The sequence below is a fragment of the Psittacula echo genome (genome assembly GCF_963264785.1).
Source record: "Psittacula echo genome assembly, chromosome: 7".
Classification (NCBI taxonomy): Eukaryota; Metazoa; Chordata; class Aves; order Psittaciformes; family Psittacidae; genus Psittacula; species Psittacula echo.
In genome coordinates, this window is record NC_137740.1 from 7,177,720 (window position 1) to 7,191,229 (window position 13,510).

Here is a 13,510-nt window from a genome sequence, read left to right on the forward strand (position 1 = left end):
TCCCAGGTATTTTGCGTTTTTGTCTACACCAAGCTACCAATCACAAAAAGCAGCCCGAAGCCATCCCTGAAGGTACAATTAGATGCTTACAAAAAGCATGAGATTTTTAAGTAACTGCTTATGCCCTTGGGTTTTGGCAGGGGTTAAGACCTAAGCGTGCAGATTCACCAGCACTCCCCACCAAAGAGCAAGCGCTGTCTGTTCTTCTTTTGTCTCCAGAAAAATGCTTGTTATAAATCTGGGATTAAAGCTAGGTGTGTTCACAAACAAATTTGGGAAGGTGAAGTAACTGTTACTTTCTGAAAGTAATTGCTTCCTGTTGTGATTACCACAGCAATTAACGTAATTCTCTATAATACTATAGGGAATAATAAAGTTACTGGAGAAGAACAGCAAATAAATCCTTTCGTCTGCCCTAGAAAACAGATTAGCACCAAACCTAGTTTGTTATACGGACAGCAGGAGAGATGCATTGTCCTTAGCATTTCACTTTTCTGCTTTTAAATGCTTGGCTTAGTCAAAGTTACGAGACACAATTAGGTTGTTGTCACTTAGCAACCATAACTGGGTTCGGGAGCAAAGCACTTTGGAACAGACAGTACCTGACTACTAAACATTACCACTACAGTGTACCCAGGACCACTCACTTTTGCTTAAAAATGAGGAGATTGGGGCACAGGAAGACAATCAAAGTACTTTTAAAAAGTGTCCACATTCCATTTTTCAAGCTACAAAAGTTGCTTTACCTTCCCTTGATTTCCCACAATCCCATCAACCATACAGATGAGTTTTTGAAGAGATGTTTGAGACAGGAAGGACAAAGGTAAGCATCTAAAGCTGCCTCAAGGCATTAGGTACTAAAACTACCAAATTAAACTGCAAGGAAGCAGCTACATACTACAGATGTCCCAGTAGACTTCTCCTTCTGTATGTTTACATGTATCACTTAGGTGCTTTTGAGTTTCAAGTAGGTACTTAAGATGTCCTTTGATGAATAGGAAGTCATGAATTAAAAGATTATTACTGTAATTAGAACCATAGAATAGTTAGGGTTGGAAAGGACCTTGAGATCATCCAGTTCCAACCCCCCTGCCAGGGGCAGGGACACCTCACACTAAACCATGCCACCCAAGGCCTCATCCAACCTGGCCTTGAACACCTTTAGGGATGGAGCATTCACAACCTCCCTGGGCAACCCATTCCAGTGCCTCACCACCCTCTCAGTAAAGAATTTCTTCCTTATATCCAATCTAAACTTCCCCTGTTTAAGTTTGAACCCGTTACCCCTTGTCCTGTCACTACAGTCCCTAATGAAGAGTCCCTCCCCAGCATCCTTGTAGGCCCCCTTCAGATACTAGAAGGCTGCTATGAGGTCTCCACGCAGCTTCTCTTCTCCAGGCTGAACAGCCCCAACTTTCTCAGCCTCTCTTCATACGGGAGGTGCTCCAGTTCCCTGAGCATCCTCATGGCCCTCCTCTGGACTTAATTATCTATTTCCTGTAAATTGTGGGACTTTGGTACTTCAGTAGTGGTAGACACACTGGGGACAAAGATATTATTTGTTTGTATAAAAGTAACTCATTTTCCCCTCTCCCCAAAATATCCTAATTCAATGGATTTATAAGAGGTATTTAAAAGATGTGGATGTGGCACTTAGGGACACGGTTTAGTGGTGGATTTGGCAGTGCTGGGGGAATGGTTGGACTTGATGATCTTAAAGGTTTCTTAGAACCTAAATGAATCTATGATTCTATAAAAATCACACAGTCTTTTCTCTGTCTGCTGTTGTAACATGCTGGAAGGGCTATGGTAAGGAGTATGGGGAAAGGGACTGCGTAGCACCAACCATACAGAGTGGACATTCTAGCCCAGACCTTGCTGCATACCCACAGTATGCACAATTAAACATGTGCTAAGAGTTATTTAAGAAAATAAAGAATAGAAGACAGAAAAGTGACTAATTTAGAAGGATCACGATACTTAGTTAAGACTCAAGGCCTAACTCAGACATTGTTCAGACACATTCACACCAGGGGCTCTGAAAGAATCAGCTTACACCAGGGCACACAAGGGCAGCATCAGGCCCTTCAGCTCTGACCTGACAAAAGCACTTCTGAATCACAGATGCAGAGTGGGAGGCTCAGGGCCTCATCCAAGAGTGAGTCAAGTGTATATTTTCTTAGGAGCTTAAACACAGACTTGAAATATGTTGGACAGATACTACAGGAGCCCCCAATGGACGAAGCCCACTGTGGCTGGTCTCTGAGCACTAACGGATGAGGAGGCTTTTGCTCTGATAGACTAGCATCCAGCTAAATCATTCAGTTCTGGAAGACTGAATAGATAGAGCAGGAAATAGCAGTAGCCAAGTATTTCTCATTACTTTTTGCTGCTGAAAAAAATGGAAAATGGAAGAAATTAATTTGCTGAGGCATGTGATGCTTGCCTGGTTGTCCTTAAGTCTTTTGTTCAGCCCTAGTACACAGCAAAGAAAAACGTCTGAATGATTTCAGTGAGGGTTCAGTTCTCCGCTTGTCGCACAAGGCAGCAAATCTGTGGCTGACTGGAGCATGCTGCTGCTCTTTGAGGAACAGCAGCTCTCTCTTGCCACATCACTCTGCCTAATCTCTGGATCATTCCCTGGAGGTCCAGCTTGGCAAACATCATCTGCCAAGGATGCAGGTAGGAAGCAAAAAGGGAGTCAAGAGATATGAAGTGGAACCTGCAGCTATGGAGCCTTGCCAACTGAAGAGCAATTGCCTCCCCTCAAAGCAGCTCAAAGCAGTAAGCAGAAGCAACCCAGAAAACCCAGATTCCTTCCTGAGTCCCTCATTGTACCATCTCTAACCCTCTGTCCAGCAAGTGCCCGGTTAAATACCAGCTATGTGCATCCTGTGAGTATTTTAATTCTTTACTACCCATCCACAGCTATTGTACCCGCTGCCCTGTGCCGCTGGGGATCCTTCTCCATGCTGAGGGGCCTGTGCACTTCCATTAGCCATGAAGCTCAGTGTCTCCTTATGGAGCAAAGGGCTTTGAAGAGTGGGACAGGGCACAGCAGAAGCCTAAGAAAAAATGTCTAATGATACTCTTAGGCTTCAGAATATGATGCTGAGAGCCCCTGTGAGCCACAGTCACAGCAGTCAGAAGTGATCATTTCAGTATAAACAAGTGATAGTCCGTAAAGCTGCTAACACTGACAGCTAGTGGCTCCTTAGGGTTTCCAGGTTTCTGTGTCTAAAGTTCTTGTGTCCTGAAATTAGTAAAATATCCAACAACATTCTTGGAATGTTAGACACATCTCTTTTATGAGGAAAGGCTGAGAGAGCTAGGCCTGTTCAGCCTGGACAAGAGATGACTGAGAGGGGATCTTATAAATGCATACAAGTATCTTAAAGGTGGGCGTCAAGAGGATGGGGCCAGACTCTTTTCAGTGGTGCCCAGCAACAGGATAAGGGGCAATGGGCATAAACAGAAACACAGGAAGTTCCATCTGAATATGTGGAAGTACTTCTGTACTTGGAGAGTGATAAAGCACTGGAACAGGCTGCCCAGAGAGGTTGTGGAGTCTCCTGTGGAGATATTAAAAACCCACCTGGGCATGACACTATGCAACCTGCTCTAGGTGAAACTGCCTTAGCAGGGGAGTAGGACTAAATGATCTCCAAAGGTCTCTTTCAACCCTAAACTTTCTGTGATTGACATTTAAATTGCTTCTAATAATGTAACTGCACCATGAAACCACTTATTTCCTTATGCTAAAATAAGAAACTGATTGTGATATTTTTGTTCTATTAAGAGATACTCTTAATAGAGTATCTCTTACCCAGGTATGGGTTCAAACTTGAACAGGGGAAGTTTAGGTTAGATATAAGGAGGAAGTTCTTCATTGTAAGCGTGGTGAGGCACTGGAATGGGTTATCCAAGGAAGTTGTGAATGCCCCATCCCTGGCAGTGTTCAAGGCCAGGTTGGACAGAGCCTTGGGTGACATGGTTTAGTGTGAGGTGTCCCTGCCCATGGCAGGGGGGCTGGAACTGGATGATCTTAAGGTCCTTTCCAACCCTAACTATTCTATGATTCTATGACTCTTCCCCTTAAACTTATGTTCCTCATTAGCACAAAATAGTGATAATCACTGATCTAATTCTCAGGCTCCATTTATACTTAACAGTACATTAAATCTGCTCCTTAATTGCCAAAGAAATGTGGGCTCCTGGATGTTTCCTTCCAGTCCCTTTCTTAAGCACATGCAGCATTCCTGCTCCCTAAAACCTTGTTCTACAAAAGGCTGTTATGTGGCTTTGATACTGTGGAATCATACTCTTCCTAGATAGTAGACTGGGAAAGCTGTATGTTACCCAAACCTTTGTTAAAATATTCGTACTCCAAACTGGTTTCAAGACGTACCTTAAAACAAATCAGAGCTTAGATTCTGAAAGTTACCAGGAATTAGTCCAACATTTTCCAGTCAAACCCCATAGTTTTAGGTGCTGAAGTGTTCCCACTGTGTTCCCAAAAGGGAATGGCAAATTGGAAAAGTGTAAATGTTAGGAGAGGTATAAGCCAGAAGCCAAAACTCCAAATACTTTTCCCTGAATCATCTTATGCTGTGAGACTTGACATCTGCACAAACACTGTTCCCTCCTGAGGCAGAAACAAGGAAGAATTTGACATCTGAAAATAGCTTTCCCAAGAATCTTTCTCTCACACGTCTGTTGCCATGTTAGACACTAGGAAAAGTACAGAAGTGTGTGAACGTTTGGGTGTGAACACCTGATTATGTGTCACGCTGTTGTGTGATGTGCCATTAAAAGCAAGTCACAAGGGTGACTGTAATGCAAGTGTTGATGAGTACAATCGTGGGAGCTTTGGCAGTTGCTGAAGGAAAATAACTTGCACTGAATTCTTTTGCTACAGCAGCACATCTGCATCCCCTCTGGGTCAATAAGCCCTGGGTGGAGAATCTTTTTATCTCACCCAGTCCTTCTTTCCTCTTTCTTTAAAAGCTTTTCAAATAGCACAAGAAAAGAGATGCCTCACAACTTCGTTGTTGCACCTCACAAATGAGGCATGTCCCAAATGTCCCAAATGAGCCTGAACCACAGAATTTTTTGCAGATTCTGATAAAGCAGAACCTGGCAGTCTATTGGCCAGTCTTTGACAAGATATATCAGCATAATTGTACAGATTTTATTCCTAATGTAAACAACCAAACAGAACAATGCCTTCCACAGGTTTTCTGTAGAAAGACCCCTTTCTAACTGCATCTTTCCCTACTGTGCACGCTCGTGGCTCTTCTGTTTCCCTTTTTGTGTATGTCACTGGATGGGATTAGCAGTGGATGCTGAGCACCATTCAGATACAGCTCAATGATCTGCCAGTGAATTCATTCTATGGGTGTTTGAATTCCCCAACTATAACTTCCAGATTTAATTTACTCCCATTATATCACTGAAAGAATGCTGCACTTTCCTCATTCTCACCCCTGGGATACTTTACGTTTCCTTATGCCATTCCAAAAAGACATGCCAGCTGCACAAAGCATCATGTTTTGTAATGGTTTTATTTTTGGCTGGCTCATAATTAACAGTTACCTGCTGAGTTAAAGTATTATTCCACATCCCCTGCCTAACACCTCAGAGTGACTGCTCAGTGCAACCATTTTACCACTTCTTTTGTTATTATTATTTAAGGTACTATGGTATCCTGGATAAATTAGACAATGACGTTATTGAAATGATACTGCTACAACTGAGGACTCTTCAGCTCCTCATACCACTTGCTGTTGCCAAGCTGATAAATATGAAACATCGCCTGTTGATAACCTGCAAGGAACATTATTTTCCTCGAGTGGAACAAGGTCTCTAGTTGTGACGTATTGGAGGGACCTTTACCCCAACTGCCACCCATTAACATGCTAATCAGCAGCAAAGTGAAGAGTCAGAGCCAAAACTACAACCCCAAATACTAGTCAAAACTTGAAGGCAATCACTTGCATGTTACTCACCAGCAAGGCTGGCACAGATTTACTGTAACTTCATGATCTTTCTGTTTCTGTCTTTTCTCCACAGAGCAGATGACATTTATGTGAGAAGTATTTTCCGTGCTGACTGGGTGCTTTAAATCCATACAAAGAAGAAAGAATAATAAAGAGACATCAGTGAATCAATCAGTGAATCACCACTCCTGAATGAAAAGTGGAGTCAGAGAGAGGGGAAGAGGGTGTAAGAATTAGAGACTTCCCCTGCGCAATGCCAGCCCCATCCTCTTCTACCTCCCTTTCACCTCCCACCCATGCCAAATTGCTGTCAATAATTAACCTAGACGTTTTCTCTGCTTTCCTATGGGTGACCGGTACCTCTACCCCCCTCCTGTCAAATGATCTGATTACTCCATCTTCAAAAATGCAGTTAATACATCTGAAAATAGTCCATGATCATTTGCTACACACAGCATGCCAGCATCATTCCTCTCTATAGGCCCGTGCTGGCTGGACACATTCCCAGATATCTGCCTACTTCCAAGCTCCAAGGCCTGCCAAGGTAGCGTGTGTGTCTGAGTTGGCCGAACACTAGGTCATGCCACTCAGGCTCATTGTCACTTTAAAGTTTATAGCTACTTATTTTCCTTATAGTTTCATCCTTTCTATTTATTGCCCTAACACTGGAGATGTGCTGCAGGTTTGGGATTCATATTCACATCTGAGAGGGAAAGGCTTCTGTATGTAAATGATAGTTTAACTCCCCATGGGTGGAAAGGGAAGCTTTCGGAGGGGATTGGGTTTACAGTAAGGGACAGATATGCTTTTATTTGCATTGTGATCAATTACTCTGTATCAGATAAAGTAAATTACATGTTAGACAATTAAATGCAGTAGGGATTTTAAGAATGAAATTTTCACATTCTCGGACTGAGCACTCAGATTTCTTGCCTGGGAAGAAATGAGCTGACCAATGCAATTTAGGCACACCATTTTTGCCTCTAACACAAAATGAACATCCCTAATGTGTTGGCTTAGGTGCATTTACCTCCACATTTTCTCAGCAGCTCAGAACATGAACGCAGCTCAGATACAGGCAATGCTATGCAGGAAGTAGCATGCTGTTTTTCGCTGACTGCTCTTTAGGCCTCCATTCTGCAAAGGGCTGAGTGCTCTCAAGTCTCCATCTAGTCAATGAGAAGTGAAGTTATTTAACGTGTTAGACCGTATCTTACAAACTCCCTGCTATACAATCGCCTTGAGTGAATTCTGGCATTTTCCCTCCACATAACCAAAACGAGAAAATGTTGCCAGGACATGACTGAAACTCAAGAGCTGCCAGAAAGAAGTTTGAGTGGCCTGAGTTCACAGCCTGGCTCTTGTGGGATAAGTAGGTACACGCAGCAGTGGTTGCCTCTATTCTGTTAGCTCTAGTGCATTTCTTTTCCATCTGTGCCCCTCAGACTCACACTGTTGTCATCAACATGGCCGTGGTGTGCAGCTGTCAGACTCTGAGGCTGAGAACAGTGTACAGGTGGACTGAGCTGAATTTTTCATGATGCTGATATCAAACTGCTCTCACATTCTGACAGCTTTGTATGAAGAGGTCAGTAGACATTCAGACAATTGTAGGTTTCTTTCTTACTTCACTTCTTTCTTCATGGCCAATCCCACTGGAGGTCTGAGATCATCTGTGATAAACCCCAGCACAGGGAAACAATGCACTTGCTGGGACCTTTTCTGTCTTGCAGAGTTACTTTTTAGCATATAGAATTCTCTTTTTCAGTACACCTCTCTTCTGGGATCCAGCAACTGCAGATGAGGCAGCCAGTTCTGTTCTGCTGCTTTGCTGAAAGAGAGAGGGATGTGATAGGGAAGAAAAGGAAAGTGCTGTTTGCCTCCAGCCCATCTTCTCCTGGAGTACAGGTGCTCTACAGGGCATCATTCTCTCCATGGGGAGAGAAGAGGAAAGAATGAAAAGCAAGCACAGCAAGACCACATGAACAGCCCCAAATGAAGCATGAGATTAGTATCATGATATGGATATGTCATGATGGTGTGTATATATATGTCCCTCTAAAATCACAGTCCTACCAAAGTACTGTTGTACCAGCTTTACCACTAGCTTGTGCTCAGTCTCAGTATGTTGATACTCCATTGCAGAGGTAAGGCTCTGTAGGACACATGTACCACTTTACCCAGCTCCTCAAAAGGTTTAACCAGACTTCATATCGTTTGCTTTCCCAGCTTCTGCCTTCCCATGGCAGTGGAGAAAATGAAAACATAGGCAATATTGACAAATTACAGGATCTAGTAACTTGCCCTTTAAAAGAATCGTATTACTCAGAGGTGCTCTGTACATGTAGTCATTGGAGCCAATAACTTTAGCAATTGATTTCTCAACTGTGGCTTAAACTATTGTCATTACCTTTAAAACCCAATGTACTGCATGAATACCAAATGTATTTATTGGAGTTACTTGATGTCTCCCATTAATTGTGAAAAGAGCCTGAATTCGCTGCCTTTGTCATAAATAAAGCCATTTATTTCACTGGAAATATCTGGCTTTTCATTCAATAGGAAGCACTTAGATACAACTTCATGTGACCTTAAAGTCACTGCACTTTATCTCCCAGCATCATTAAAATAAGAAATAAGGTACTTATCTCTGCTTAAAAATGCAAAGGAAAATTATTCAGCTACAATATTGTTTCCTTTGTAGAAATGATTTTGGGGTGAAAGGTCTTTTTTAGGAATGTCAAAATGCAAAACAATACTGCACTGAAACAGTAACGAGTTCCTTTACTTCTTTAAAAAGCCAAATTGCATTAATTCTCATTCTTCCTTTCCCTCCCTTCACTTCTTTGCACTTAAAAAATGTCATTAGCAAACCCAGTAACAGACTAAAGGGTGCAACCAGTCTATAAAGCTCAGATGGGGTGAAAAATTGAATGTTGAAACTTTGCAAACAAGTTGCTCTGAGTCAATTTTCCTGCAGCTGGATCTATGCTCTTGTCTGTTCTCATTTCCCACAGGTACCTACGGAATTGGCAAAGTGAAGTTTCTCCTAAATAACTTGCTGGTATTCAGCATGTTGCTTTATTTCCTCTCCTATAACTGAGTTGTGCTGGTTTGACATTTTGATTCAGCACTGTAAAAAGAGCAGACTCAATTTACTGGAATTTCTGTTGTTGATGCATTTAGGACAAAAAGTACTGATTCAATTTTGCAGCACATCCATTAAGGGAAATGTATTTACCTTACATTTGTTTGCAGAACCAAGTAGTCATTTGTCAGGAACAAGAGGAACATCTCACTGCTCCCTGGAATAAGTCATAGCTTTGGACAGGGATGGTTCTGACCTGAGGCTTGGTTTCCACAAGGTTTTTCTGGTTTCCCAGATGGAGTCCTGTCCCATGGCTATTTGAAGGCCACCTGCAGAGCCATTTTGGTACTCTCTTGGCCCTGAGTACATGAACATCTGAAGGGTTTCACACTGTGTGAAAGAAAAGGGAGAACAAAGAGGTAAATAATGGCAAAGGACCATGTTATTGCAAGGTGTTACCAGTGGAATCCAGATTACCATAGTAAACATGTGAATTAACAACATATAATGTTCTTCAGCCAGCTGTCCACCCTCCCTACCGTTTCCCTCTAATTCTGGGGGCAATTTTGCATACCCTTTTAAAATTGATACTGATTTTGCCTGAATGAGGGCTCAGGATGCTCATGGCTGTCCCATCAACACCCCCCTGCCCCTGTGCACAAGTCCACCCACAGCCTAAAGAACCCATTTTCTCCCAAAACCTCTAGGTGACACTGCCTGACCCAGCTGTTGTAATGCTCAGCACAGTTGATGGAGCAGAGGAAAAACATTATGGTCCTTAATACCCTACTGCTACCAGCTTCTTTTTAACAAGGAGGAAAGGGAAGCTGTGGTTTTGTAAGAAATTAAAGCCAGAGTATCCTGAAACATCATCTGCAAAAAAGGAACTTATATGCAGCTCTTTGTACTTACACTGTTTCCACTAATCAATTTCAACACTTTGTGCTGCTGTTGCCATCAAAATGTACTCCTCTGTACATAAAGGAAGGCTCTTCAGGCTCTTCAAGTTTTTTAATGCTTTGTGTTGCTGTTGCCATCAAAATGCTCTCTTCTTCATATAAAGCAAAGATCTTCAACAGTTTTTCTAAAGGATGCAGATTGGAAAAAGCAGAGGAATAATGGAGAAGCCGAAAAAGATGTTTCTAAGTGGCAAGTGTATAACATACCTAAAATCGAAATTTTATTACATTGGACTTCCGGATTCAGAGATACCTGGATGGATTCTTCCCATACAAAGGCATCTTATACAGATGTGCTCTACAGACACACACACACACACACATACAAAAATTAGTTATCTCTACCTGTAGACCACACTCTCATGGTCACGAAGGAACAACGGAATGACAGAAAAGGGAAGCTAAGTGCAAAAATCGTGTTGACCACTAGAAGAACCATGTTGACCACCTGCTTCCACTGATCAACTCTGGAAACAGATGGCGGTGGGAACTCAGACACATCCTGGTGTTGGTGGTTCCTCAGATCAGGTTATCAATTTTTTCAGTTGCTCAGTGTAGCAGAGATCTCTTCTTTTTGAACCAGAGATAGCTTCATATGGCTGGGAACTGACTGTCCCGAAACTTGTTCATTGCAGAATTACCTTGTCCTCTGCTTTTAATGCAATATATTAATGGATCTTTATCCAACTATTTAGAATCTGTTAAAATGTAAAGTTTACTTATGTTTTTTCCTAACTTTCTAAGCTTCTAAACAAATAGGTGAGAGAAGAACAAGCAGCTCTTCCACAGACACCTACAAATTGACTACACCTCTGACCTTCTCCTGTAACAACTTCCAAATCTATTCAATAAAGTTTTGAATTCCTTACTTCAAATTAAGAGAGATGGGATTTGTGTGAGCTTCAGGCCAACAGGTGAAAACTTAAAAGCTTCTCATTTCTCTTCCCAGGAAGTAGCTGGATCTCTATGCTTTTCCTGCCTCATGTTTTTCAAAACTTGAAGAAAGGAGCAATTGTGAGGTTCTCCAACATTTATCAGGTTAGGAAAACAATTAAAACAGACATTATTTTCATTCAGTGAAACTGAGTTTTCTGTGGTCGTTCTTCCATAATTTCGAAATTGCAAAGGCCAAAGCCTTCAGGAATTATACTTAAATAATGATAATTAATTATTAAAGTCACTAAGTACTTGATTGACATTGAAGGATCATTGAGTAGGTATTTTCTGCTTAGACACAAAGTCAGTTTAGAGATTACAAGTAAATAGCCAGTTATTAATATTGAAATATCTAAGGAATGGTAGGGATGAGAAAGGTAGAACACTCTGGATGGAGCTGCCACTTCTGCCAGTGTGACTCCAAAGACAGACCCAGCCAGTCCGGTCCCAAATCAGGGGCTGCTGCTTGTGCTGCTTTGTTGGTATCTATAAATGCACAGAGACAAAGCACACTTTCTATATCCCATAGGCCATGAGGCCTGTTGCATACACAATGCATTTCCCATTTTTATTTTGCACTTACGATTAGAAAAATTCTTCAACTTTGAAAACCAAGAAATGCTGATAGCAACTCCTCCAACCAGCTTCAGTATGGCTGATAGTAGCAGAACAGCCCTGAATTTGCTTCACTATGCTTATTTAAACAACTTAAGCTTAAAATGGTCCCAGGGCAAAAATTAGGGCTATGCCTAACAAGTACATTAAACCTTATTATGCCTATTAAGCCCAGGGAGCCACCCTTGTTGCAACTGCACATTACGTTTGAAAGCAGTTATGGGCAGTGTACTGAATTCCCTAATCAAACCAGCATGGGAGGTACTTTATTGTGACATTTAGAAACCCTCAATTACAAAATACTGAGCTAAAAGTGCAAAGAAATAGATTTTCCTAACAATAGTACCAGGAAAACAAACAGGCACTGGATGAAGGCAAAGAATTGGAAGCTTATTTTGCCTTCTGGTTTTACTTTTATTCTTTTACTTCGGTATTTTAAGATACTCAAAATGAATAAAAACCCTAATATTTGAGGGAAAAAGAATCTTGTCATTTGAGCAATAAAGCATGTAGAAATCACCTAAGCGACAAAAATCAAAGGTATTTTCATCTGCAACATACAAAACAGGAGAGTATCTTTTATTATTTCATAATATCTTTAAAATGTAAAAATTACAAAAGTTCAAGTATTTATGAAGTTGAAAATATTTAATTTCTCCTCTTTCTCATCTACTATGTCTTTTATTGGTGGTTTAAAATTAAGCATATGCTTCTGGAATAGGTATTTCAAGGCTGGGATCTTTAAAGGAAACCAGATGGCAAAAATCATAAATCTCTCTTCCTTCTGCTCTTTGACAGTCCCAATCAAGGCAGTCACTGGGCTGGAAGATCAGGTTTATGTTTAGCGTTATAAAAAGATTCTCTTTGTGCATCCAATGTGGTTTTAATTTTCTAGAACCCCAGTTTAGTGAGATGGTACATGCAAACAGTTATAGAAAGATCATATACCACATCTCCATGTAGTTTGGAGGCACTGGTGCATTATTTCACACAAATAATGTGACTTGAGGATTTCTGATGCAGAATACCAAATAGCTGTAAAGAGGCACTATCACATACAAGGGTGTCACTCTCAAATAGCAGCTAAGGATCTGGTCTTAAAATGGTCAAGTATAACCAGAGACAAAACTGATGGGGTAGGTAAGTATTTTAAGGCTTTATCTGCAAATGGAAGGGATGATCTGTCCACAGCCTTAACAATACATAGCATGGCTAAATAGCTTAGAAATTCTTTTGATCACTGATCTTAAAAAACCCTCACAAGATAAAAAGAAATCCTTTATCATTAATGCTCATGATTTCAAGGCGAAGCTTGAAAGACTTGAAAGCTAAAATACAACAGCTAAGACTATGCTGGTTGCTCCCAAGACTTCTGGAGAAATAAAATCTGCAGTTAGAGCTCTTTGATTACCTGAAGTAATTTCAGCATTCACAAGTAATGCTCCAAACAGGAATACTATTGGAAAATTTTTAATACTTGCTTCAAAATAAATATTCCAACATATTTTGATGTAAAACCTCCAAAATGTTTGTGGATGTTCATTTCAACTCATTCCAGTGTTTACTGTTTCCAATGAAAACAGCTACTGAAGTCAAAAACTTCCCTACAAAACTTCACTACTTTGTTGGAAAATTCTTCCATCAACGTAATTTTAGGTTCCATGAGAATCTTTTGAGGAAACAAAGGTGAGGGAAAACAATACATTAAGAATACAACACCGCAAATGCCAGATTTTATTGAGGTACTGCATTCACATCTGTTTGTGCACCAAACAATTACACTTGGCTAAAAGACAATCATATTCCTGATGTGGAGACACCACATGAAGACAGCATACAGGGAAAGCTTAAAACAAAGCTTGGTCAACATGGTGTGCCAGATTCTGCTCTGCTTGACAACTGTGTTACCTCAC